The 27,357-nt window shown below is 49.7% G+C and overlaps 1 protein-coding gene across 14 annotated transcripts in view; it reads left to right on the forward strand.

The window, feature by feature from the left end:
* The window catches only part of Pitpnm2 (phosphatidylinositol transfer protein membrane associated 2), a 139,433-nt gene that overhangs the window by 57,236 nt on the left and 54,840 nt on the right, over window positions 1–27,357 (forward strand). Inside the window, exon 1 of one of the 14 annotated variants that reach the window (XM_050146340.1) lies at window positions 2,400–2,417. The exons of the other annotated variants lie outside the window; for them this stretch is intronic. The gene's annotated coding sequence lies outside the window, so the exon portion shown is untranslated. Of the gene's footprint in view, window positions 1–2,399; window positions 2,418–27,357 lie in introns of those variants that run through there. 14 annotated transcript variants of the gene reach the window in all.

Below are 27,357 nucleotides of genomic sequence, written 5' to 3' on the forward strand. Positions count from 1 at the left end.
GCCAGTGGCCACTTAGACCTGTGGGATAGCAGCGACTGCCCTGGCTGGTGCAGGCATAGAGTGTGGCCATCGCCATACAGCGTTGGGTTAGGCAGCACCTTGTCTCTGGAGCGATGCCATAAGATAGAGACCTGAGAGGCTAAAGAGGGGAACACTCACCAGTTTACAGCCAGGAATGCTGGTGGCATTGGAACCTAGCTTCATCTGTCAGAGAAGGCATGAAGTGGGAGTACTTGTGAGTCCTCCTGCTCAGCTGGCAGCTTCCCTGGGACAGAGGAGACTAAGGCTACTTGGAGTCTTCTGCCTTCATCACCATGTGATGGGTGATCATCAGATATGGGTGAGCTTTGCTTATTGGAAAGGCAGGTGGCTAGACATTCCATTTAGGGTCTCTTGGGGCTTGGAGATGAAGTACCCAGAGCACTTCCTCGGGTTCTGGGAGGCGGTGGAGGAATAAGAGGAAAACTCACATGTAGAAATAACGCACATGTCCATCCTGTGATATGTACATATGTACAGTGAGGTCTATCTAATCAACAGAATGTTACTCTGACGTGAGGGAACAAAACAGCCTGCATAGGGTATGGCATTGAATTAACTTTGAGGACATTTTAAGTGAAAGAAGGCAGTCCCAAAAGGCTGCATGCACTTTTTAATTCCATTTGCATGAAGCACCTAAAGCAAGCTTGTCTAGACAGTAGATTAAGCCGGTGGTCAGGGAGTGGCTCTCCCATGTGTCTCCTTTCAGGTGATGCAGATCTGGGCAACTAGATAGAGGTGGTGGCTTTACCACATTGTGGATATTCTTCATGCCACTGAAGTGCACGCTCTAAATTGACAAGAATGGTCAATTATGTGTTGTGTGTATTTTACAATAGAAAAGTGAGGACATAGTAGGGATCTGGGCAGTGAATATATGTATGTGCTCTTTATAACATTTTTCTGACTTATTCATATGCAGGGGCATTTTCATAACAAATTATTGTTGGGGGAGCTAGGAAGAAAAAGATGTTTCCTTGGCTGCGGGTTTCAGAGGCAGGTTGGGTATAGTAGCTCTCAGATGTTCCCTCAAGAGCAACAGGCGTGGGAGCACTGCTGTTTGCTCCATGCTCTGACCTAAGGTTTGCCAGCCAAGTGCAAGGGGAGACAGAGAATTGGATGCTGCCCCCACCCATGCTTCCAAATGGAGCAGGAAGGGACACAGTGTCCACAGCCTCAGCTTTCCCTAAGTCTGCCAGCGTCACGGTGCCCCCAGAAGTGCAGCTTGGAAGAGAAAATGGTCTTGTCTCGGTTTGTACCGAGGAAATGAAAGCACAGAGATGTGACCAGACTTGCGATGGCTCTGTGAGCTCCAAAGAGGGAACGAGACTCCAGCCCAGGCTCCTGCGCTCCCCCGGTCACCTCTGCAGCACAGAGCCTGTGTGGGGCTGGGGGCAAAGCCGTGGGGTTTGCACAGCAGTTGTAAGGTTGGGAGTATGCAGGTGAGAGATACGGCCCAAAGTAGGACTGGTCCAGGGTGCCCATGCTATGGTCCCTTCTTTAACCAGCAGGTGCCCAGCAACCTCCCATCTTGGCTTCCTGCCTGGGTGGCTCTGGGCCACAGAAGCCTTCCTGTGGGTGGGCATCCCCTCCTTCCTGAGGGTGGAAAACTATGACTCAGGGTTTGGTGGCTGAGTTTTAGAAACAGGAGGCAAGGATAGAGAGGCAGTGCTTCTGAAAATCCTGGGGAGGGGTCTGGGTCTCTGTTCCTGGGACTTTGACCTTGGGTTCTGAGAAAGCTGTATGAGGTTAGTGACACGAAAAAGAGGAAGGTCCAGGGTCCCAGCTGAAGGGTAGAGAAACAACCTGAGAGAGGGGGGAAAGCTTTCTGGGCTTCTCTTTTCTTCAGGGTAACGGTAGTGGAGGACTGTTTTCGCCCACCGTCCAGCCATGCCCCACCCTGCCTTGGTGCGGCCTGTTTGGGGAGGTTGCCACAGCAGAACTGTGGGATTGGCTCTGCTGACGCCTTCCCCTGGCATATGGCTCCTCCGCCCGCCTCGAGCTCTGCCAGCGGCTCCCCTTTCTCCATGGCAACTTAGCTCAGTGGTCCCAGTGGAGGAGAGAGAATCAATTCTCCCTCCTTCCCGCCCTCCCGCTCCACTCCCCACCCCTTCCTCTCCTGCTTGCCTTCCTTTTGCCTCCGTTGTCCCTGTCTGGTGGCTCCTTATACAGCCAGGGGACTGTGTGCTGGCACTTCCAGGCATGAGCTGCCTGTAGCACTGCAGGCTGGGGGTGGCTCTCTGAGACCTGCACATGGGCAGCCAGCAGAGTCTACAGGATGGGGCTGCTGAGAGGGGCCCCAGCCAGCTCCTGCTGCGCGAGGCTCCAGCCCTGGTACTTTGTACCCCCTCCCTTACCTCACATTGGCTTCCTGAAAGGTAATTTTCTGCTTCTTCTTGAACATGTCTCAGCCTTAGGCTAGGTTTATTAGCGAGGAAGGCTCCATCTGGTCAAGGGTCTGCTTGCTTTCTCTCGGAAAAGCTGGGATAGAGGAGAGCTGCAGGGAGAGGCCTGGCCTGGCCTGCCGGAGCACTGCCTGTCACAGCAGAGTTGGGGTACACAGCCCCCCTCCTGAGTAGCCCAGCTCCTGTCTTCCTCTGGGGGCCAGAGACGGTGCGCTGCTGCACTTCCCATTGTGCCTGTGATTGCTAGAGCACGAACAGCCTGCTTTCCTAGAGCGTGGTCGCACCAAGGAAAGAAGGAAATTTAGAGACGCTCACGTGCCCCCCAGCGGGCAGAGCTCTGGCTACAGGCTGCCTAGCTTTCTAACTGACTAGTGCTTAATCCTATGAAAATGGGCACTCAGTGTGGGGATGTTTGTCCCTCCACCATGATTTCAAGAGGATGATGTCAGGAGACTCATCTCCCAGCTGACTTCAGGTGGACTGGTCCTGTGGGTATGTGCTGTGTCCATCTTCACACACCCTGATGCCTTGGGATTGCCACCCAGCACAGCTGCTTTCAAATGGGATTCTAAGAATGGTGAGGGAGCATTCTCCATCTCTTCCCACTCTGGGAAAGGCATTCAGAGGAGTTGGTGGTGTTGACCCCTCCATAGCCCAGCCCAGGGGACAAGCAGCTCCCTCATGGCCCCTCCTTCCTGTGCAGCTGGCAGTGGAAAAAAAAAATCCTTGGTTGTCAACAAGAACATCTCCTGTGTTGATGGAAAGTGAGGGCCGAAGATACCGGATTTAGCACCCAGTTCTTAGAAGCTACAGGCTTGAATGGTGTCTGTGTGTAAGCCCTGTCTGATCTTTAAATAGAAAAGCACATACCAAGTGGCCCTGTCTGACTCATGGGGAGCATCAAAGTTTGGTGTGGTATCAGGGAATCCATATCCAACCCTGAAAGTGGTACCCAGCTCAGGAGACTGCCTGAAGAGGTGTTGAGCATTCAGGTGTGGTCCTGAGTTGTCAGGTGGTATGAGACCAAGGATGAGACACACGTTAGCTCGCCAGATGAATAGAGGATAGCAGACTCAAGATCGTGTTGATAAGTCAGGCCGTGGCCACCTGATTGTGCTCTGTTTTTGATTCTACATTCTCCCTGACAGATTGCTTTGTAATGGCATCAGAACCTCAACAGCAGCTCAAGGCCTGTGTAGCTTTGTGGTTGGGTCTATCTCTCCCATGACCCCTTTCTTTAAAACTACAAGAGAGCTGCCGTAGACTATGTTCCTAGTGCCTCCTTCCGAGCAGTAAAACAACCCTGATGGGCAGGACAAGGAGGTTGTGTCCCTGCAGGCACAGCAGAGCTTCCAGGCTCTGCACTCACCAAGACCCTCCTGGCATCTGGTGCTGTGCAGGCTTCCTAATGGCATTACCCATGTCTGGGGTTGTTGACTGGCTGTGAATTCTGATGGGTTTACGAGCTGTTGGTGCTGGGGAGGCCGTGTGCTGGTTTTGTTTTGTTTGTCGGAGAATGGAAAATATGATATGACACGTAAAGGCAAGCCCTCAAGTGCAGCTCCTTTCTCATCTCTGCTCTCAGCTTCTGTGGGAGGCTGGTCCAGTACTGCCACCGCCACTGCTGCTATCACAGCAGGTCCTTCTGTCTTGGAGTCTTTCATGCTCCCCCAGGACCAGACAAGCACCCATTCAGATCACTCATTTGGCAAACCCAGAAAGGACAGCCAGAGCTGAGCTCAGAAGGAGAGGCAGGCTCTACCTCCAACTGCTTGTATCTCAGGTAGACTCTGAGTGCCGCCCTCCAGCCCTGCCTCCTCCCACCCAAGTCCTTGCTTAGTGGATGCTCCCAAGTGTAATTGTGATTGCGAGATTGCACATAGCGCTGACTTACTTGAAAGCATCTTGGGGAGCTGCAGAGGGTGTGAGAGCAGCTTGGAGAGGTGGGAACCCTGGCTGCCGATGGCTTCAGCCAGCGAGAGTGTGGAAGGCTCATTCCAGGAAAACTGGAATAATCACCGTATTGGCTGGCTTTCAGGCGGTGAGTGGTTCTTTCTTCTTTAATTTGACAGGAGCACGGGGATGCAGGGAAGGGATGGCGGGAAGCTGGGGGAGCCTGTGCTTTGTGCAGACCTCATGAAGCCCTGATGCTGTAAGGGTCAAGTTTGATGCATTTCTCCCGTGCTAGGTTGACCACCAGGCTATGCCCAGGCGAGACAGGCAGCTCTGCCCCTGTTCAGGAATTCTGAGGCTTAGGACAGCATCTGTCTGAGAGGTTGAACCTCTGTCCCCTCTTAGGACACCCTGTCCTTAGCTCTTAAAAAGTCTCTTGGGGGTATTTACTGAATGACCTCAACTGTGCAGGAAGAAGGAAGTTCATGAGTTAAACATTCCCCTGTGTTCTTGTGATTTCCTTGAACACATACATACATATGTATGTACACACGCTCACATCTTTGTGCACTTATGCACGTGTATACATGAACACACACATGCAGCACTTGTTCAGGCTATTCCCGAGTATGCACACACATACACATGCATGTGCATATCCACATGTACATGAGCATGAACCACACACAAACACATGTGCCCCTTCTGCTAGCAGGAGCTCATGTATCTATTGACGTTCTGCTCATGCTCGCATGATCTTAATAATTGTTTCCAGCACTGCAGGATCACGCACTTGTGCCTTTACTCGTTTTTTTCAGCTCAGTCTTACCTGAGTAATGCAGATTGTCCTTGTCCACTTCTAGAAAGAGAGCCCACCTTCTCCTGTCCCTCTCTCCTTATCCTGTATGACAGTGTTTGGGGATTTACAGAGATTGGCATGTTTGTCTATAAAAGAAGCATGCAGCTGCTCACTCACTGAAGATCTCTGGCCCCAAGGGAAGGGGATTATCAGAGAGAGACTGATAAGCTTAAGGTGTGCTGAGATGCAAGCCTCTGTGAGTGGTGTGTATGTACAACTGTCTGGGATGTGTGAATATGTAGAACAAGCGCATCTGAGAGTGCATAGCTTGTGTGGTTTGTGATGTGTGTATAAATGTGGGGCATATGCTTGCATATGTGTTCTTTGTTTATAAATATGCATGTAAATGTGTAGCTTGTGAAACGTTTACATTATATGTGTATGTGAATGTGTGGGTGCATACATTTATTTGTGTGCATATATGTGTGGTCTGTGTATGTTTGTGAATTTACTTGTGTGTAATACCTGTGATGTAAATGATTGGAGCTATGTGCATGTGTATATTTGGTATTTGTATGACTATAGTGTGTTATATAGAGGTATGTGCTTGTATATGGCATGTTCCTGTATATTTGTGGCATGCATAGTGTGTTGTGTGTTTGCGTGTGAGTTATGTTCAAAGTGTGTTCATGTAGTATGCCCGTTGTATTTGTAGTATATGTGTAGTATGTATATCTACAGGGCTCTGTGAAAGTGTGTTGTTTGTGATGTTATGTGTGTGACTGTGAAGGTACAAATGTACATATGTGTGGTATGTATGTGGTTTGTTATATGTGAGGATATATATAAACGTGTGGTATGTGTATGTATATACATTATGTATGTAGGGTATACCATATTCTGTACATGTGAGTGGTGTACTGATGTGTATAGATGTGATATGCTATGGATAAAGTATTTGTGTTTGCATTGAGATTTGTGCAAACATGTGTATGTGCTCATATATGTGTAGTGTTCTGTGAGAATGTGGATATTTGTGTGGTGATTCATGTATGTATGCTTGTGGCGTGTTTGTGTGTTATATAAATATGTGGTGTGTTTATGTGTACATCTACAGTGCTCCTTTTTGGATGTCTGGGCACCCCGGCTTCCTCTCCCTTTTCCATTTCCTGGCTCAGTTTCCTGAGAAGCTCTAGGCAAATGTGTTTGATATGACTATCCTGGAGTCTTATTGATCATTACAGTGGGTACCTTCAGCATTTCATCTCAGTGGATGCTGTGCAGACCCCATTTCCCATGCCGTCTCAGGGTTTGAACACCCTGTGCCATGAAGACAGAGCCAGAACTCGGCTCTCTGGACTGACTCGTTCCTCATTCACACATGCAGCTGCTCCAGGTGAAGAGCAGACCAGGCTTTTGCCTTGGGAGAAAGCCTGGATGGGGGAGAAGGGCAGCCAAAGAAGGCAGTGCTTGTCCCATCTGGCTTCCCTTTCCTCCACCGCAGCTGTCTGAGGCTTGGAAGTAACAGTGGCAGGAAGTCCTGTCCCCAGCCCTCCCTCTCACTCACGATTCCTGCCCAGGCTACAGTTTAAGATTCAACACCCAGATACCTGCTCCCCGCACCCCACCACTTTGATTAAAAGTACCCCATAGTCTGGAAGACTATGTGCATTGCAAAGTCTGTTTCCCTTATACCAGGGTCTTAGACATCAATGGCTTATGTGGTAGGGCCTGTGCCTCACTCTCCTGCCTGTAACATGGTGATAACACTGTCTGTTTCACACACCTAACATTCAGAACGGATGTGAAGTGCTTGGAAACGGATAGTGTGTGTTGACGGAGGTGGGGGTGGTAGGGCTGCATATAGACAGGTCATTCCAGTGTCTTCCTTAATGGGCAGGACAGGTAATACACCCATTTAGACACGCTCATAGGGAGAGGGCAGACACGAAGCAGGCAGTGCAAAAGAAGAGTAATCAACAATTCTTGGTGTTTGTGTGGGGGGGGGGTTGTTTTCATTTTATAATTTTTATGAAAATTGGAGATTATGAAGAAAGATAATTTTTTAAAAAAAAATGTCTTAGACACTTGAGGACTCTTCCTAGAAAGTTGACAGGATGTGGGGCAACACAGAAGTGCCTTACCTTAAGTGGATTACCTTAAAGAATCCATTAGAAGTCAAATGACTAAAGGCTGTAGGTGGCTGTGCAGCTGTGGGATAAGGTAACAGACCATGGGGGACAGGAACTGCATCTTCTGGGTTATCAGCCTGAGGCAGTTTCCCCTAAACAGGGTTGGGGTCCAGGGTCTGGGCTCAAGAGTCAGGCTCTGTTGCCCAGGGTGGCCCTTTCACGTGCTAGGTGAGAGGAAGATGGATCTTACACTGGTGTCAGGAATGGGCACTGGTTTTTTTGTTCGTTAATTTACTTTTTTTTTTTTTTGGGGTCCAACATGCAGAAGTGGGTTCCCTATGAGGTGAACTTTGTTTATTGCTCATTGCTGTGAGCTCTTTTCACATAAATGTCCAACCTCAGAGCCTTGACAGCTGTCACAAGCAAGTACTAGGCCCACAGCTCGAGAGTCTGGAGTCCCTGCTCCGTTCCATGGGAACTTCTCTGAGCTGCCACTGTCCTTTGACAAAGCCAGGCTTGGTGGAAATGAATGAACTGTGCAAAATGCTGGGGTGAAGGCATGGTGTCAGGAGGGGGGAACACGACACCTACCAGCTTAACTCAGTGTCTGTATTTTAAGCAGCTACCCATTCTTTGCCTGAGTTTTCCCATTTGGTGTCATAGCTGTCACACCCCTCACTAGTTCCAAAAGCAAGTCCAAAGGCCCTGTCCTCTCTCCCTCTGCCATCAGCCTGTTTATGAGGTCCTGGAGATAGCCTTGGCTTCTCTGAGCCTGTTTCCTGGTTTGCACGATAGGGTTAGTGATGGGTACCCTTGCAAGCCTATAGAGGACAAGAGGCATGGCATTTCTGCAGCACAATTTCCTCCATATTAGTGCCCTTTCTGCCTGGTGCCTTGTGCCCTTGTAAAGTACTTCACAGCTTTCTAGGTGTAGGCACACCCCTGATGGCAGACTTTGGCTGTGAACAGGCTTTGTCAAGGCTGCTCAGGCAGGGAGTAGGGATTAGTTAGTTTTAAAAACATTCTTGTTACCTTGTTTCATTTGCTTGGGGTGTATGATGTGCTGCTGGTTGCTGAAGACCTATCTCCAGGACTGGGCCTTGGGATAGAGGGGATGGGGACTGGGCTGCTTGGGGGAAAGAACCTTCCTCAAACAGTAGAAAGCACGAAAGAACCTTCCTCAAACAGTAGAAAGCACAAAGTGGCAGCTACATAGATACAGATTTGAGTCCTACCTGTGTGACTCATGGGACCTGCTGAATCCCATTGTACCGTAGCTTCTTGATGTGTAGAACAGAGCAGTTGTCCCCACTGTGCCTCACTCTGATTGCAGCTCCAAGTCTCTACTGATCATAAGAGGGGCACAGAACAGGTTATAATTTCTCAGGGCTTACCTCCAAATGTCCATTCTATATCAAAGTTTGTCCTAAGTATAGAGGCCATGACAGGCCCTCCAAATGCTCTGTATCTCACCAGTACAGACTCCATTGTGCTCCCTAGAGCAGGTTTGCCTTGAGATGAGGGGCCGCGCTGTCATTCACCAATCCTCAGGTGTTTCTGACTATCCTTCCATCAAAGGATCCAGGGGGCAGCTCTGTGTCTCACTGCTGGATCTCAGACAAAGCCACAGTGCAAAGGGGGGGAGCCTTCACAGACCCAGAGAAGGGGCAGAGACCCATAGTCACTGAATCCCTGGCTAGCAGCCTGAGCTTAGAGCAGGGAGGTGTCTCTTCTGTCCCTGCTCACATCTGGAGACACTTGTTGGGAGGATCCTTAAATGGCACATGCTGCCCAGCCCTCAGAGATGCCCCTCAGTAGCTAGCCTGGGCTGAAGAACCAGTTGGTCCCCTTGAGATGGTATAGATGGGCTCAGATCTAGGCTCCTCTAGGTCCTCCTTAGCAAGGGCCTGGCCTTGTATAAGTCACTCCTGCCCAGTGTTAGGAAGCTGCCACCAAGTAATGTCTCCTCCCACAAGCAGCTCTGCTTCCAGCCTCAACACAAAAGTGGATTACTTTAGTTGCCCCACCTAGGTCTCCAAGAGGCCCCTCTGTGGGGGCAGACCTTTCTGGCTGTTCATGCCCACACAGTTGCCCTTAGAACACAGTTGGAAGTGACTGTGGTGCTGCTGTTTCCCAACTCCAGGCCTTTGGGTATATGATCCAGCACAAACCCAGCCTCCAGACCACTGTTTGATATAACCTCCTGTCTGTAGTCTGATAACATTTAGGGGCTCTCTACATGCTAGGGTAGGACCAAGACCTGCCTCTCTCTCCCCACTCCCATGTCTGTGTTGGGAGGAAGTTAGCAGAGCTTCTGGAATCCACCTATCTACCTCATCTTGGAGATCAAGTCTGCCAGCCTCCAGACTCCCTCCACTGCTCTGTACCCCTGCAGTCTCCTGGCTGGGTCTCACACCTTGGGCTCTTTGGGCTTGGTACTATCTGTCCATATGATGATGTCCAGTATGCAGACTGCGGCCTCTCTGCCACCATTCAGTTGTGTCTGGTCTGTCAGCTTACTATGGACTATGACATCGTTAGGGCAGATGGCTAGAATCTGTTCCATATGGGTCAGAAAAGTTGAGTGACCTTTCCAAGGTCAGAGAACTATTCAGGAACAGGGTTTGGAATTAAACTCATTTTCCTAACCAATATTTACTGGGCACCTTAGTTTGTTGAGCAGTCACTCTGGCTAAACCCTGGGGAACCACTTTGAATCAGGGCCTAAGCTTAAAAGCCATGTGTTTACATGGCCAAAGGGTAGGCCAGTGATAGCCAAGAGCAAAGTTGACACATGATGCCCAGGGGCCAGGAAAGGATAAGGAAGTGCTCCCTGGACAGAGATCAGCATGGAGGACTCCAGGCGCATGGGGACAATGGCCAATTTTGGAGACACCAGAGCCTGGCCCCTGTGTATAACCTTTCTAAGCCTGTCCTGCCTCTGCTGTTTCTCTGTACATGAAAGAGGTCAATCCAGACCCTTGTCATTTTCCAGTGGTTTCTCCTTCACCCTGGGGAGATGTGTTTAAAACTCAATTTGCTGAGTCTCTCTTGGAGGTGTGATTCAGAGAGCCTGGGAGGGAGAGTAAAGAGTCTGAGCTTTTTAGATTTATATTTACTTGGTTGTTTGCACAGAGGTGGAGGGCAGAGGATGACCCGAGAGATTCTGTTCTTCCCTTTTACCATGTGAGTTCTAAGAGTCGAACTGGGATTATTAGGCCTGGCTACTGAAGCATCTCACCAGCCCAGGAGCCTGTGTTTGAAAGAGGCTCACTAGATATTTCTAAAGTCTCACGGCTTCACTCTGTTCTGAGCAATGCCTGACTCAGCTATCTTGCAACCTTTTGAGCCCTGCTCTATACAACCAGCCTTGTGACAGTCCTGACCTGACTATGACTGTTGGCCTGGCAACCCAACTGAGAGGTAGGATGGAAAGGGCTTCCCTTGCTGCAGTATCTGTCAGAGAAACCCCTGCTAAAGCTTCCAAAAGCCTTGACTATTGCCTTTCCCGATTCTGAGAGGTTCTCAACTGGAAGCAGATTAAGAACCAAGGGGGAGGGTAGGAAGTCCTGTATGTCTTGGCTGCATGTGATGCTGGCCTTTCTCCCTGGGTTAGGTCTGAAAGCTATTTGCATGGGCTGATGTACATTAGGATTTTGGCCTGACCTGACCCATAAAGGGGCCTACAAAAGACCAGGGTGGAGAAGCAGGGAAGCAGAGAGGCTGGGCAACAGTCAGCATGCTATGGGCTGAGTGGTCAATTCCCCTCAAGTGTCTTAACAGCCAGAACACAAACAGGCTTCTCATTAGCATGGGAAGGCTCCTTAAGTGCCCCAAGTTAATTGGAGCACAGCCCTGGTAACAACCCAGCAACAGACTGGCACAGTCCTGCGTAAGTGCTGAGGTTGCTCTCACTGATAGAGCAGCAGTGGTCCTTTCTCACAGTGCACTCAGAGCAGAAAGACTGGCTGGTAGACGTGGGGAAGCAAGGTGTTGTCTCTCCAGGCCGTAAGCCCAAGGCACTAGTTCCTCGAGCTGTGTGCTCTGACAGTGCTGAAGCTGGTGACTTAAACTGCGGATATTTCAGCACTGCTCTCTAGCCAGAAGTCTGGAGTTATATGTCTGCTTGGCCACTGCACCTCTGATGACTCTGATGTGCAACCTCCCAGCTTCTTCCTGATTCAACTTGGGGCTACATCACTCTCCTTTGTCTCCATCTTCACATAGCCTCTACCTCTGTGACTCCATCTTTCTCTTTCTCCAAAGATGACCATTGTTAGTTAGATTTTGATCCCACTCTAAATCTAGTATGATCTTATTAGAAAATCATCTTGATTCATTATTTGTTAAACACCCCATTTCCAAATAAGATTCCGTTCTGACATCCTACATAGATAGGAACTTGGGGCAGTAGGGAACATTATTATTATACCCAGCAGGCAAAATGTACCCCAAAGAATAAACCTACTGTACAGGCGAAGAAACATTGGCCTGGTAGCTGATCCTAAGACACAGATCAGGTGGCTTCTACTGGCTTTCCATCCCATCACCAGCTAAGTTAATTTGCCTCCAAAAATAGAATCAGAGAGACCAGGAGAGGGTGTTGCCATTCGGTACCTCCATCAAGTTGTCCCCCAAAGAAAGATCCAAGGTGACTCTAAAGTGCTGGACCTGGATGGAGTTCCAGGAGGCAAACTGCTAAGTATACGTGCTTTCTTGTGGGGGTGGTGAGTAGCCCATCCCCAGGGGTGACTGAGTGCCTCTTGCAGGGTATGCTCTGGAGAGGGGACTCCTATCTGTCAAGCTCTGTCTGTGCTGCTCCTAGAGATTCGAACCCCACCTGACAACTGCAGGATGAGGCCAGGACTCCTAAGACCTGGAAGATAATGGTGGCAGAGCTAACCTTAGATCCTGAGATCCTGCCTGCAAGCCTGGCCCAGGCTTTTGCTCCAGGCTCGTTTGTGGGTTTATGGAGTGGGAAGCATGACCACAATTGTTCAGTGTTTAGGGCATTAGCAACCACAGACCCTGGGTGCTAGGCCCCTTCTGCATGTTGAGCATGCCTGTTTCACTGCTGGGCCTCTCCTGCCCTGCTCAGATCCTCTCCTTGCCCTGTTTTGAAGTGCTGCCTCCCGCCCAGCCCTGACACTAGCCTTGAAAGTAGCTCTGATAGCCTGAGCTGCTGGCCCCCAGTGGACTTGTACCCACTATCAGTACATTTCATGTGCAAGAGCCCAGACCTGTCTTAAATGAGGAACGCCATATAGCTCTTGGCAACCGGAGTGAGGATGCTGTCCATCTATTTCCCATGGACTGGCCTGGGCTGGGGAGGAGCCAGCTACAACTCCAGGTTCATCTGTGTTGTAGCCTGTGTCAGCATGTCCTCCTGTTTAAAGCCGAGCAGTATTTTCTTTACATCTCTCTCACCTGGCTGTTTCTAGTACACCTCCAGAGTTTTAGAGAACCAGGTAAGAAAAGTACAGAGCTGGGTGTCTGGCAGGGCTACTTAAACCTCCAACCCCCCCCCTTAGCTCCAACATAAAGACTTCATTCTAGGGAGTTCTACCTATCCTATCCTCTCTTAGCTTGTGTCTTTGCTGCCTGGGGCCTGTTTCTCATCCAGGAGATAGTATACAGCATGCTGAAAATCTCAGCCCACTACCTGCCACCAGACCTTACATCCACTTGCCAAGTGACCTCAGGCATGTTCCTTCCCTCCCCAAGTCCTTTTCTCTCATCTGTCAAAAGACATAATCATCTGTGACAGTTTGTGGCAGCGCCTCACACAGATGCAAAGCCCAGCCCTTGGATGGCTCTCCTCTGCTGCCAGATCCTCCCCAGTTCTGTCACAGTTGCTGCACCTCTGTTCTGGATGGGACACTGTCGTCCACTTTTGAAACCTAAGAGCAGCAGCTTTTGCTCAGCTGAGCACTGCCGTGTCCCCTGTGACAGTATTGTTGGGTGAGGACTTCTTGTTCTGTTCCCTTCTGAGTTCTCGGATGCAGGGTAGCCCCTGGGCTAGTTCTCACAGACTGGTTGGGCAGATGCTATGGCCTCGTCACTGTAGTCACACAAGAATGGACAGTGCTTTGATCCGCTGTACAGGACTTGAGCTGTTCTGGGCAGCCAGTGCCTGTAAGGCAAGGACTATAAAGGAGCTACCCACAGAGGTGGCTCTGATCAGACAGGGTCTTGATGGGTGACCAGGGCACTTGAGGACAGAAGTAGACAGCAGTTACTAGTTAACCGTGCCCAAACCCTACTATGCCATGCTAACAGTGTTTATTCCTCCAGTTCTGTGAGACTGGTGTTGTCCCTGCACGCTGGTAATGAGCCCTAGAGCAATTAAGCGACTTTCTCAAAGACAGAGCTGGGGGCTGGGCAGGTAGCTCAGTGATAGAGTGCTTGCCTAGCATATACTAAAGTCCTGGGTTCCATCGCCAGGAAAGTATGCGCGTGAGTGGACACACACACACATAGACACACACACTCACTCACACATATACAGCTTGCATTTGAACTCAGGTCTGTCTGATTCCAGTCTTTCCCACAATGCTTTGTGACCTTCAGCTCAGTTTTTGTTTGCTTTCTTTCCTACTGCACAGCATCCTTTTTATCAAGGTGGGAGTGACTGCTCCCCCGACCTCCCCCGACTTTCCCCCACTCCTGCTGTTCTGTTCAGGGCTGTTCAGCGCCTCTTCGCCTCCCACCCTGTTGACATAGGGCTGTTGCTGGGCTGGTTTTGTTTTTGACCCAGTCAGCCTGGCAGGGAAGTGGCAAGCTGTGTGCAGAGCTTCCCAGAATAGCCCCCGGCTCCCCGCCAAAGATAGAGGAGCCAGACTATGTGCGATGGGCTTGGACCAGTTGGAAGATGACTCAGTTCCCTGTACCCCAGCCACCTCCTCTCCTTCTTGTTCTCCCCTCTTTGCTCCCTTCCTGATATATCCACCAGGCTGGGCCACTGGGTGCTTTTCAACACCTGTGACCCAAAGGAGTCAAGTGGATGCTGTGGCCATTGGCTTCAGGGTGTTAGTTGGAATGGCTTCTTGTTTCTTTGTGCCCACAATGAAGAGTTCTTACCCCTTCTTGTCACTGATTTGTTTGGTGACCTTAGCCAAATCCCTGGCATTCTCCTGGCTTCAGTTGCAATGGGGAAAATCTTCCCAACTGCTCAAAATGTTGCCGGAAGTGTGAGTGAGGTAACAGGGAAGCTGGTGGTGATACAGAGTGACCAAGTAGTAACAAACCAATGTGTTACTTCAGCCTTGACTGCCTAGAGCAGTGGCTCTCAACCTTTCTGATGCTGCGGCCCTTTAGTACAGCCCCTCACGTTGTAGTGACCCCAGCCATACAGTTATTTAGTTGCTACTTTATAACTGTAGTTTCGCTACTGTTATGAATTATAATGTAAAGATCCAATATGCAGGATATGTGATATGTGACCCTACCCCAAAGGGATTGCCACTCACAGGTTGAGAACTCCTGGCTTAGAGAGTGGTGTGAGTGTGAGAGCAAGGGAAACGCTCCATCAGCACCACCATCCCGACCTTGTCACCATGGGGCCACCTTCTTGAGTGCTACATATGGATACTCAACACTGCCACTGTTTATCTCTCCTGTTCGCCCGCGATGAGACATCTAGCTTTATAAATATAGCAACTAAGGCTCAAACTCTAATTAACTTGATCCTGACCAATGAGGGGTGGGATTATGACCAGAACCTCCGTCCTTGACTTCAAAGCCTGTGGCTGTTATTGATACTGTAATGCCTCCTCATAAAGAGAAGCCTTCATTGCACTCTTTGGGCTCTTCCCTCCAACCTTGAGCTCTTCATAAAGAGCACCCAAAAGATCACACCTGCATTAAGGACGGACCCACAAAGGTTCCTACTTAAAAGAGATTCTGCTGGGACATAGAAGCATTTCTGGGATGAAAGGGGCCCACCCATGTAAGATCCCCTGTTGTATTGTACATGGAAACAGTTTCACACAATAGTGAGCAGATGTTTGAGAGACACCACCAGGAAGCCCTGAAGCTTCATGTTCTCTTTCCTAGACCCCCAATTCCTCACCAAAGCCTTGTGTAGCCTGTGGTGATTGCTGTCAGTAGAGATGCAGATCCAGGCCAGCCCAGCCCAGGAGCTACAGCCCTGAGAGCTGAACCATGCCTGCTGCTTCGTCCTGCTCTGTATACAGAGCCTAGAAGGCTGTGCCCTACTGGAGCCCAGCCCCATTCCTTAGGCTAGCTCTTGTCACTGAACTGGGCCATAGGATGTTGTCTCTCTGCATCCAACCTTCATAGTTACTTATATAGACATGGTGCACTCTCACTACCCGTGTATGTGTGTGTGTGTGTGTGTGTGTGTGTGTGTGTGTGTGTATGTGCGCACATGCGTGCGCCTTTATATGTGGCTGATGTCCCTGAATCCCTGAGCTATCTTCCAAAGTCCAAGGGCCGGGTGAGTTTCAAGGGCAAGACACACATAACCCTGTTCAGAACCATGTGGGTTGCAGGACGATACACACATAACCCTATTCAGAACCATGTGGATTTCAGGACAATACTCACATAACCCTGTTCAGAACCATGTGGGTTGCAGGATGAGCCAGGCCTGATGTACAGTTGGCTCACAACATACAGAGAGAACATTGACATGCATACCCACAATGCCTTACTCTCTATCCCCAAATGTAGCAAGCTCTGAAAATCAAGTGCTTTGTCATAGCTCATTTGGCAGCAGAGTCCTGCGTGAACTGGGGTGAGGCTATTTATAATCTACATGAAGCTATTTATAGCCGTTATATATCCTATACTCATGAATTCACTGCAGAAATTTCAATGTATTCGATTATTGAAAGCTGTGGAAACGTGCTACCTGTCTGACATTCAGGAAGCAGAAATCCCACACACATCTGCCCCAGGGGTGAGCATTCTGTGACTTTTTTACTGGTTGTAAAAAGCACCTGCCACAGTGTCACTCTCCTGTGGTTTTTGGAGCTAAAGAGGTAATGCCAGCTATGGGGGTCTTGTCCCCCACCCCAAGCCTCTCAGCATCCATCAGAGTGCCCAGCAGTAAGATGCTTTCAGTATCACTTGGTTGGCTGGAACAATTTTTTTTTTCCAGGCCTGGTACAAGAAGCTTTCCTCATTTACACTGGATACACACACACACACACACACACACACACACACACACACACACACTGGCTATATTACCTTCCCTCGCTCCCCAGAAGATTCTGAGTGTTTGGTGTCTTATCTCTGTATAGGAAGGTGAAAAGGGATAACTGGGCCTTCAGCTCTCTTCTGCTATGTTGCCTCTGGGGAGTCTTGGGCACAGGGCAGCTTGTGTCCCTAGATTTTCAGTAGAGCATGCTGAAATTGGGGTGGAGAGCGAGTACTTAAGACCCAGGTACATGTGGAAGAAGGGGATTGCAGACCCAGCTGCTTCCCTTGGGGCAGGGGAGCCAGCCTTGGCCGCTAGTGGGAACCACTGCCTCCCCCACATGCCTATAGTTCCTCAGAGCATCCTTTTAGCACCAGCTCAGTAGATCCTGGGGAGGGGAACCCAGAGAGGTCCTGGGCACAGCTCAGGGGTCTTGAGTACATTCCTGGGAAGAACGAGTCAGGTCCTCACTGAGAAGATGCCCTCTGTAGCTGAGACATCATGCATTCAGTCAGATTATGGTGCCTAGAGCAGGGCCTCACTGCTGTGTCTCCCAGGCCTAAGATTTGGCCACAGTGACAGGAAGTCCACTTTAGGGTGGCTGTTGGGGACTTGGTAAATCTCCTGGCCTGGCCCCGACATCTATGAAACTGCCTGAATTGTGTCATCTTGCTTGGCTTTGGCCTAACTGAAAGGAAGGAATGTGCAGACTGGTTCACTGACACTTAGGAAAAGGTCCGAGCGTGCCCACTTTGCGTGAGTAACCCTGGGGGAAGAAGCATCAACCTGCCGGGGTCCAGGGGTGATTTCTGGGGCACGTGGAAGGCCATCTGCCAGTCTGTGCTCCCTGGGTCTGTGCAGCCACAGGGACCTAGGCTCCCTCCCCAAATCCTGGAGCAGGCAACCTACTGCTGATTTCAGCCCTTCAAGTTCCTGCCTCTGTTTCCCCATTTCTTCTCCTCCCACTCCCCATCCTCAGTTAATTATTCAGAACCAGCCAATGTGCACTCTTCCTTCTCTACTGCAGCCTCCCTAACTTGTTCCTCAGCTCAGGTGGGTTGGGGCTTCAGGATGGGGTCTTGTTTTCTTTGTTTGTTTGGTTGGTTGGTTGGTTTTTTTTTTTTTTTTTTTCCCGAGACAGGGTTTCTCTGCAGACCAGGCTGGTCTCGAACTCCCAGAGATCCGTCTGCCTCTGCCTCCCGAGTGCTGGGATTAAAGGCGTGCGCCACCATCGCCTGGCAGGATGGGGTCTTGTTAACTCAGCTGAGTGATCACCATCAGTGTCCTGACCTCAACAAGCCCTAGTGTGCCTGGCAGCTTGAACAAGTAACCAGCTAAGAAGCCATTATCTGAAGCAGCAGAGACAGCTCCCAGAAGCCTTGGGCCCCACTGCCCCTAGCCTTAGTCACATGACTCTGCAGGACACTGATCTGCTGGCCTGCTCCATTCTTAGGCACATGCTTCCTGTATACCCAGTTCAGCTGCTAGAATCTTTTTTTCCCTTTTTTTTTTTTTTTTTTTTTTTTGGCAAGGTTTCTTTCTTTGTGTAGCCCTGTCCTGGAACTTGCTTTGTAGACCAGGCTGACCTCACACTCACAGAAATCCACCTGCCTCTACCTCCCTACTGCTGGAATTAAAAGGGTGCACCACTACCACCTGGCAACCGCTGAAATCTTAAGCTTCCAGCTCCAAACTGCCCAAAGCGTGGCCCCTGCTCCCAGTCTCCACCACCTGCTTTCCATGCCAGGGTAGAGCTGTGCCGCAGCGAGTGCTGGGTGCTGGGTCCACAAGGTCCTGCGAGGAAGCCTGATGCTCTTTTCCGCCCTCTGTCATCACAGCGGCTGTTGTGTGCAGACATGGGGAGAACCAGACATTGAGGTCACCTTCTTCCCTGGCCCGGACCCCCCCCCCCCGGGGAATATAGGAACTTGGGGGTGTTTAGTACACCACAGGATAGTAAGAGCCTTTTTGTCGAACTAGGAAGACCTGCCAGAAGAGGAGGCCCCACAATTCAATGGCTTCCCTTCTTAGTGTAGATGGAACAATACCAGGTCCCTAGCCTCCTGGGGTTGGCAGTGACTGCTGGCAGATAACCTGACCTGGACTGTGCAGGAAGCCTCCTGGGCGAGGTGCCCATGACCTCACACCTGTCTGCATGGACAAGGCCTCCATGGTCAGTTAAGCACAGAACTACTCTGGGGTAGTTCTGAATGATGGGCCTGCACTCCACCAGCCTTGCCCACGAAAGCCTGGCTTAACTCAGGTTCTGGCTTTCCTCCCAGGAAAATGAGGCCAGGAGTGCGCCACACTTGGGGTGGCCAGCTCAGCCTGATACACTTCTGACCTACTACCAAGACCTACGAGGACAACAACCCTCAGAGCTGATTCACAGCAGGTTGGGCTAAGCAGTGTTCTAGTGCCAGAGAAGTCAGCATAATAGGAGAAAATCCCGGTGATGAGGACTTGCTGACAAACACCATGTTTCTGTTCATCTTGCTCTTGCATCCTAGAAGCATGTGTCTATCCCTTAAAATTATCACGTTTGTATATTGGGGACACCTGTCCCCAGGCTATCCCGGTAGGAGGATATCAAGAGGAGAGTGTCTGGAGAGAGCCTGACAAGAAGGAGACCCACAGCATCTCTTGAAAGGGTTTGATCTAGGTGGAATAGAGGATCCTATAGCCCACTCCAACCTCACAGTGGTCCAGGAACATGGACATCTACAAATAGGCATGCAGAGTGGAACAATGTGTACACAGGAGCCTGCTGTTCCCACAAAGCTGCATCAAGATGTCACCAAGCCGGTATTATTTTAGTCTCGGTTATTGTATCTGTTTCACACCCAGTCTGCATAGTACCACACACAATGGACGGCCCAAAGGTGGCAGTGTTTGAGGCCCCCTGGACTGGTGACTTCTTTGAGGTGGTTCCAGGCCCTAAAGCAACTTCCTAGATTTGTAGGAAGTGACCACATTTCACAGATGGTGGCATGTGTCCAATACATGGTATATCAGGTTCCCCTACACATGTACTCCACCTACAGACAGGTGTGGCGTCTTTTCCAGAACCAGATTCATACCAGATCTTATAGGAGGGCGGCATAAAGGATTTCAGAATGATATAGGCAAAAGCTACATAGCCAATTGTGAGATTTGTAAGCAGGGTTTTCTGACCTTGGGGTAGAAGGAATTGTGTCTTCCTGTCCATTGAGAGGAGCACGTTTGCTCAGCAATCTGATAACACGAAGAAGCTACAAAGATGCATCATCCGGATTAGTCAGGCATTTCTCACGGCGAGTTACAGCAATCCCATCTAAGCCTTCTCAGCTGGGAAGGGAACTGAATCAGAAGGCTCATGTGGCCACAGGAGCTTCCATCACGGCAGGCGCCCAGGGGCCTCCCAGACTGCAGGGCGTGTGCTGTCTAAGCTTCATGACTTTGACTGCCACCGAGGGACTGGCTCGTATTCTCCTTGATCCTCACTTTAAAAACAAAAAAAGTCCCCCAAGAAGTTCACAGTAGGGCTGAGATCACAGATGCGGCAGAGGCTGTGCTGCTGTCTTTGCTTTCCGCTCCAATCTGACCCCTCTCTCTGACAAAGCATGTGCTGCCAGACCCCATGTCCAGCTGAAAAAGAGACCAGGGGGGACACTGAACCCTTCAGCTGGAGTGTTGAGGGTGGATGGCAGCAGGTCAGAGAAAGGTCATGTCTGAGAATGACAGGCAATCATTGCAGCCCCAAAGCCATTTATTCAGAGACAAGTAAGACTGAGAACTCAGTTTTCAATGCAAGAGACCAAAAAACAAGCCATTCAAAGGGTCATTAAAAATAAGGTCACATAACTGAGTTACACTCATCAATAGTTCAAAAAAACAGTCTTTGGTAAGACTAAAAAAATTAAGTAAGACTTTGAAAGTTTGGTTTAAAACAAAACTAACAACAAACATAAGGCAGAAAGACTAACAAGGAAGAGACTATGACTAAAGTGGGAAGAACAGCCATGTGACTTTTGCCAAAAAGTCAAAAAAAAAAAAACCTAAGTGAAATATATGATTTGACTTGATTTGATTCTTTCAGAGAGTCTCATTACACAGTCCAGACTGTCTGCAAAATCACAGGCATTTGCAGCCATACCCAGCCATGAAGTATATGGACTTTCTAAGTAAATTAAAATGACCCAAATTGGCTCATTAGAAAGAAAAATATGACCCAAAAAAGAGTTAATTTTTCTAACCTTCAAGAAGTAATGAGTTCTTGTATGAGATTATTTTGAAGCCTGCGAAGAGATGTTACAGCTCATCTTACAGGAACCATGGGGCCAAAACCAGAGAAGAGCTCAGTCACTCAACAAAAATAAAACTAAGTAAGATGGTAGCAGATTTAATTCAGCTAAATATTATAAGAGTAATATACACAAATAAGATTATCCCAAAAATGGAAGGAAGATTCAGATTAGAAAATATTTTCAGGGGCAGGAGAGATGGTTCAGCAGTTAAGAGCACTTGCTCTTGCAGAGGACCCAGGCTCAGTTCCCAGCACCTCCATAACTCCAGTTCCGGGATAGCCAACACCCTCTTCTGACCTCTGTGGGCACCAGGCACACAGTTGGTGCACAGACTTTTATATGCAGGCAAAACACTAAAGCACATAAAATAAACCTTTTTAAAAAATATAAAAAATTTTTTTTAAGGGAAGTATTTTCATCTATGGCTGGAGAGATGATTCCGTGGGTAAATCGGGAGGAGAGCAGAGTAGAGGAAGGAGAGCGGCAAGTTCAGACCTACTGGTCCAGAACAACCTCTGACTTAGAGTTTAGTAATCTCGCGGCAGGTGACAAGTCTAGAGAAATAGGCTCTTGTGCCTGGTGTCAAAGATGTTGGTCTCCAACAACTTCTGTAGGAAACAAGCCGCTCTGTGTGGAGAGTGTAGCTCAGTGGGATTGTGCTTGGTTGGATTCTGACACCACAGTAATGCAGGCAACAAAACCAGTAAAAAGGCCAGAGTAGATGAATGCCATGAGCTAGGACCAGCATGAGTGACTGTGGCAGAAACAGGTCCTGGGCGTGCCTCGATGCTGCCGCTGAAGCCCAGCCTGTAAAGCAGCCGTGCTCTGCACAACTCAGTGACCAGTGCAGGGAATAAAAAGCCCTGAGGACGATGGAGCAGATCTGAGAAGGAACCTAACAGAAGTCCTTGCTGGAGAAAGGGTCGATGTGAGAAGCAGACTGTGAAGGCAGCCTGCAGTGACTGCACCGGGGACAAGGATACATCGAAGAAGAGTCCAGGGAGAGAAGAAAAGAGGAAAGGCAGCCAGAGTCCACTTAAGTGGGACCCGGCTCTGTAAAGACGGCTGATACTTACTTCCCCAGGGTCCTCAGCTTAGAGGAAGGACCGAGCCCTATCTCTTGAAATGACAAAAAGGGTATGATAAGGGCTTTGCTATGGCTCCTCCCCACTTAATCCCTTCTTCCTGCCTAAGGTTCCTAAAAATCAAGCAGTTGTCAAACGAGGGCAAGGTATTGGGGCTGGGAGCCTGGGGTGGGGTGGGAGCTTTGACCACATTTCCCTGCATCTGGCAGGGCCCTTTCCCTGCAGTGCCAAACTCAGAGGAGTATTGCTTGTATCTTAGCCTGTGGGAACACACTTTAGAGTTGGCTGGTGCGCTGTCTATGCGACTGCACGCACCCAGCACTTATGCACTCACGGGGTTTTCCAGCTTTGACCAGTAGTTTTTTTTTTTTTTCTTCCTTTGTGTTTTCTTTCCTCTCACTTTTCTTCCCTGGAGATGGATGGGCATCCATCATCAGCTAGAGGGTTTTATGGAACTATGAAAGGAAGCTAATAGCTCTGTAAAGAAGAGCCAGTTACCTGGGAAACTTTCCAGGTATGTTGTGTTCCTGGCAGCTCTGGGAGGCCTGGCAGAAAGGCCACAGCATTCACATTGAGATGGAGCACGATCTAGGTATGAGTGTTCAGATATGTGAATGTGCCTGTTCTGCCCTCCCCTAGGGACACTGCCTGGGGTACTTCTTATCCTCCAGGGACCAAGGGACCGCCCTCAGAGATGGGCATTTGGGCACCATTGTTGATGACCTGTGATTCCCAGGACTCTTGCTGAACTCAAGAGTACAGTTGGTTAGGCCTGGATCACTGGCCAGGAACCAAATACTGTACCGTTCTGTTCTGGGATGCTGTATGGCCTCATCAAATGTTAGCTCACCCACCCTTGGCTGCCCTCTTCCTGCCGTCCTGATTGGAGTGTTTTGTGTACCTGCCATTACTGGATTTCACTAGGTCCAAGCAGGCCTCTCCCAATCCACCCCATTGAAAGGGAGCCGAGAAACCGACTGCCCCCTCACTATCACTAAAGCCTCCAGCTGCTGTCTGTGTTGTTCGTGCCCCTGCACGCCCCTGGGGAAGCAAGTCTGGCCCCATGAGAAGTCTGAGTCACAGATGCTGTCACCAAACAGGGACATAGCAGGCAGGGAGTCTGCACTATTCTTAGAGGCGCTTACTGTTGCTCTAAGGAACCACTAAGAGAGCAGCTCAGATTAACACTGCCTGTTTAGGAGTGCTGTATGCCTGGAGAGGGAGCACCGAGCCAGCCGTTTGCCAGGCTGCCTTTCTTAGAGACCTACTAAGTGCTGCCTGGAGCCTGCTGCATAAAGAACGAGCCCCACAGATGATGCCTTGTTCATTTGCTTCTCTAGCTCCTGGGGCTATAGCAACCGATGAGCCAGCCGAGCTGTGAGGGGTAGAGAGAAGCCAGGAGTAAAAACAAGTCATTTCAGAGCAGTTCAGGTTCAGACGAGGCTCCAAGAGGAACCAGGTGGAAGCTGGAGCCACATAGAAGAAGGGCAAGAAGAGTGTGCCATGGACTGGGGCCGGGATGATGACAAAGAGCAGATGTGCCCAGGCTCGGGGACAGATGGAGACCAGGGTACAACAGCAGCTCAGCGGCAGTGAGAGGGGGTTTGTGTGTCCAAGAAAGCAGCAGCCAGGGCGGCAGTGCAGAGGTGGGGTCGTGGCTTGTAAGTGGGCAGGCAGGGCTGGGGCTGCAGGGACTGAGCAAAATCCCACCCACAAGACAGGAAGCCATGGCTGGGTTTGCCTGAGAGCTGGGGAGGGTGGGAAGAAGTCAGGGTCTGGGTCCCTCTTGTTAGGAAACTGTTCACAGCTCTCTCTGTGGTCCCCAGCAGAACTTTGGATTGTTATTGTAGCAAAATATGCAATTTCAAAGTGCCTTCTGGTCTAGTTCTGTTTAGTTCTGCCGGGCTCTGTACAACCCTACAGTACTGAGTGGAGGTGGTGCATGCATTAATCCCGGCACTGGGAAGGTAGAGGAAGGCGGATCTCTGAGTTCAAGGCCGGCCTGATCTATAGAGTGAGTTCCAGGACAGGCTCCAAAGCTACAGAGAAACTCTGTCTGGGATGGGGGGGATACAACCGTACAGTGTGAGTCATCGTCACCAGCTACCTCCAGAGGGTCCCACCTTTCAAAGCTGAAGCAAGGTCCTTTGAGTACCCCCGACACACACACACACACACACACACACACACACACACACTCTGCCATTCTACTTCCAGTCTCTGTAGATGGAACTGCTCTAGCAGCACATAGAAATAGAATCATCCATCTTTGGGGACTGGTCTTTTCATTTCATCCATGTCAACAGGGGTTAGTACTTCCACTTGAGAGCTGAATAATATTTCTCATCAGTTTTGATGACATATGTGCTACTTGCCTCCCAGCGGCTGAGTACTCCTGTCTTGATCCCCAGGACCTCAGTGCCCATCAGAATCTGGCTCCTGGTGACTACCTGGATTTGCTAGGGGTATAAAGTTGAGACTGACAGAGTTGAGTGTTCCTAGATGAGTTTAAGGAGTTGTGTTGAGGCTAGCGGGGAAAGACCATGTGTGCCAGGTAGTGGAGCTTTGTTCTCTAGACTGACCTGGGGGAATACATGAGATATCCCCAGGCCTCTGTCTGGGGAATAGAGCTGAGCAGAGGGTCGCGTTTTAGAAAGGCTTAGGGCTAGGGTTCTTCCTTCTTTGCTCACTCTTTCAGTTAATTTTAAAGGTTAGCATACAAATGATGGGTCTTGTTGTGGTATTTAGTATAGGCATGTCATTATACTTTATTACCAGTCCTTTCCCACAATTCTCCCTGCCCTTCCTGCCCCCCCCCACACACATCAGTCCCCTTCCTCCCATGCCAGCTTTGGTTTCTAACATAATCAATGTCATTCAGTATATTACAAAAACCCCCAAGTAGCCCCTCTCTGATGGAATTTAATTAGAACTCTGCCTCAGCCGGGAGGTGTGCACTCCCTACAAAGTCAACGGAAAGAAAATGAGGCCAATAATCTCTCTAAGTGACACGTCTTTGGGGAAAGCCTTCAAGCCGCTCTGTTCCTTCCTAGCTCGTGCAGATCAGATGGCATCCCCGTTCAGCCTCCAGTAAACATCACTAGCTCTCAATATACACTGTTCAGTTCTGGTGTCCTTGATTCCTTCCTGCCATGGAGACACCCTTGCCTTTTATGCCCGGAAAGATTGTTCTGGAAAAGCACGGGTATAAGAGCATTTGTGAATCATACAGTGTTATTATCAGTACTTGAAGAATATGTATACAAATGGAGGCCCATTGAGAAGCTGATGGTTCAGTTCTCAAGCTGCTTTCCTGACTGGGTTCTCACCTCTGAGAGACTGAGTGAGGTCACCTCGGTTATAAACCAGGGCCATTGACACAGAGAGCAGCATTGTTCAGCTATGAAAAGGAATGAAGCCCTCATATGATACAACATGAGCCTTGGACACAAGGCCAAGTGCAAGAAGCCAGACTCAACAGTCCTTGATGATTCCAGGTACAGGATGGGTCCTGGATAACACAAATCCATACACATAAAAAGCAGATTAGTGGAGGCCATGGAGGGGTGGGATGGGCTACGGCAGTGGGGAGAGACTGCTAAAGACTGTAGGTTTCTTTGTGGGCAGAGAAAATACTTTGGAATTAGATAGTGGTGATGGTTGCACAGTTCTGAATATATTAACAACCACCTTAGGGTGTGAACTGCTGGCCATGGGCAGAGCTTCTCACTCAGGATAATGGGAGGAGGGGTTGCTACAGCCCGAGCATGGGAAGTGGTCTGTAAATCACAACCTAAGGTTTTCATGATGTGCAGCTCCAGAGTGGGACTGTTGTGTGCGGTCAGTGGGGCTGCAGAGCTCGCTTGAGGGTCGCAGGTGGTGCCCCAGGAGAACAGTGTCAGGCACACTGCGTGGTTTCCCTTCCGTTCTCTTCACGGAACTCTGATGAACTGAGGGCATGTGGGAGTGGAAGACTGATACTCTGACTCTTAGCCATGCTGATTGCTCTAAAGTCTGTCTTAGAGAACATTCCCTTGATTGTAATTGAGGAGCACTGAGCAGTTTCTCAGAGTGAAAGGGTTCCAACGCTCTCTATGATGCCCAGAGGCAGCTGGACCTGCACCTGCTAGCCGTGGAGATCGGAGCTGCAGAGTTGTGGTCCATAAGCAGGAAAGCTTTAAAGGGCAGGGATTGGAACCCCAGCTCCTGGATTCTCCAGACTGAGGTGAGCTCCACAGGGCTGCTTGAAGACCTCACACCCTTACTGGTTTGGAAGCAGAAAGAAAATTAGAGCTTGCAGCTGGCAGGCCCCTGAATAAGAGAAGCTGGTGCTGGAATCTTGTGCCCAGAGGACACCAGTGCCCAGAAGTGGCTGTGTTGGCCAAGTGAGTGGGAAAACATTGTGCAGACAGAAATATAGTCATGGGTTGAAACCATCCGACTGCAAGTCCAGCCCCTGTAGGTGCTCTCTGGTCACTAATGCAGCAGTTAATGAAAGGTGCTATCTACTAAGGATCCCCACCCTTAGATACAGGAAGGTCACCGAGGCCCTTGATCTGTGAAGTTTTGGTGGAGTGGGGAGGGTATACCAAAGTGGGTTGGAAAGAGACGTGGGGATAGCAACTATTATTGATCTTCAGAGGGACTTGTTAGCTCAAATATCAGGAATGAGGTTGGACTGAGGAGGTATAGTTAGAGGGACCAGGGATTTTGGCTTTACTTTTGCTATTACAGTGGTTGTTCACATTTGACTTCTCATAGAGGTGAGGGCATCTCCAGTAGATGCCAGGGCTTGGGGAATGCTGCGGGGGAAGATTCCTGAATGACAGGAGGACATGGGACCTGTTGCCTATGTCAGCCTTCAGGTGGGAACAGAGATAGTCCACCTGTTTTCAGGAGAGTGGGTTTGGAGCAGTGGGGTTGCTCCAGTTTGATGGAGGGAGTTTGAAGGTAAAAAGAAGACATACAAAATCAAAAGTGGGGAGTGTGGAAACTTGCTCAGTGTAGAGGGATCACAGGAGCCCCTGTGGTATCACAGCCCTCCTGAGTTATCACATGAGCAACGCTGGCACACAGAAGGGTGAACCCACAATGGTGAGGTGGCTACTAGTAAAAATCTAGCTGACAGCATCCTAACAGGTCACAGCTCTTGTTGCCAGTCAGGGGGCTGGAGTTACCAGGCTGGGAACTGTGGGCAGGTGATGAGGCACCTTAGGTGCTGTCCCTGGTAGCTTCTGTGTTCCTCCTCTAGTTTTACAGCAGCAGCAGGTGACACCCCCTAGTGCGTGCCTCTGGTAAAATCCCCTCTGCACTACAAGTGTTAACAGCCCCATGGGTCCAGGGCAGTCAGGGTTAACCATTCTGACTGGCACCAGTTTCCGTGTGGGCCTGGGTGGGGGAATTCCTCAGCCCTTGACAGCAGGGGTGTCCAGCTATGATTGTGGGATGTGTCAGAGAGTCTTGTCCCTCCAGGCTCAGCAGCTCTCTTGAACTCAAATGACCCAGGCCTGCAGCTTCTCTTCTCTCGGTCTTTCCAGCCTTCCATCCCTCTG

This window comes from Alexandromys fortis, unplaced genomic scaffold (genome assembly GCF_014885135.2).
Source record: "Alexandromys fortis isolate MF-2015 unplaced genomic scaffold, M_Fortis_MF-2015_v1.1 scaffold_56, whole genome shotgun sequence".
NCBI lineage: Eukaryota > Metazoa > Chordata > Mammalia > Rodentia > Cricetidae > Alexandromys > Alexandromys fortis.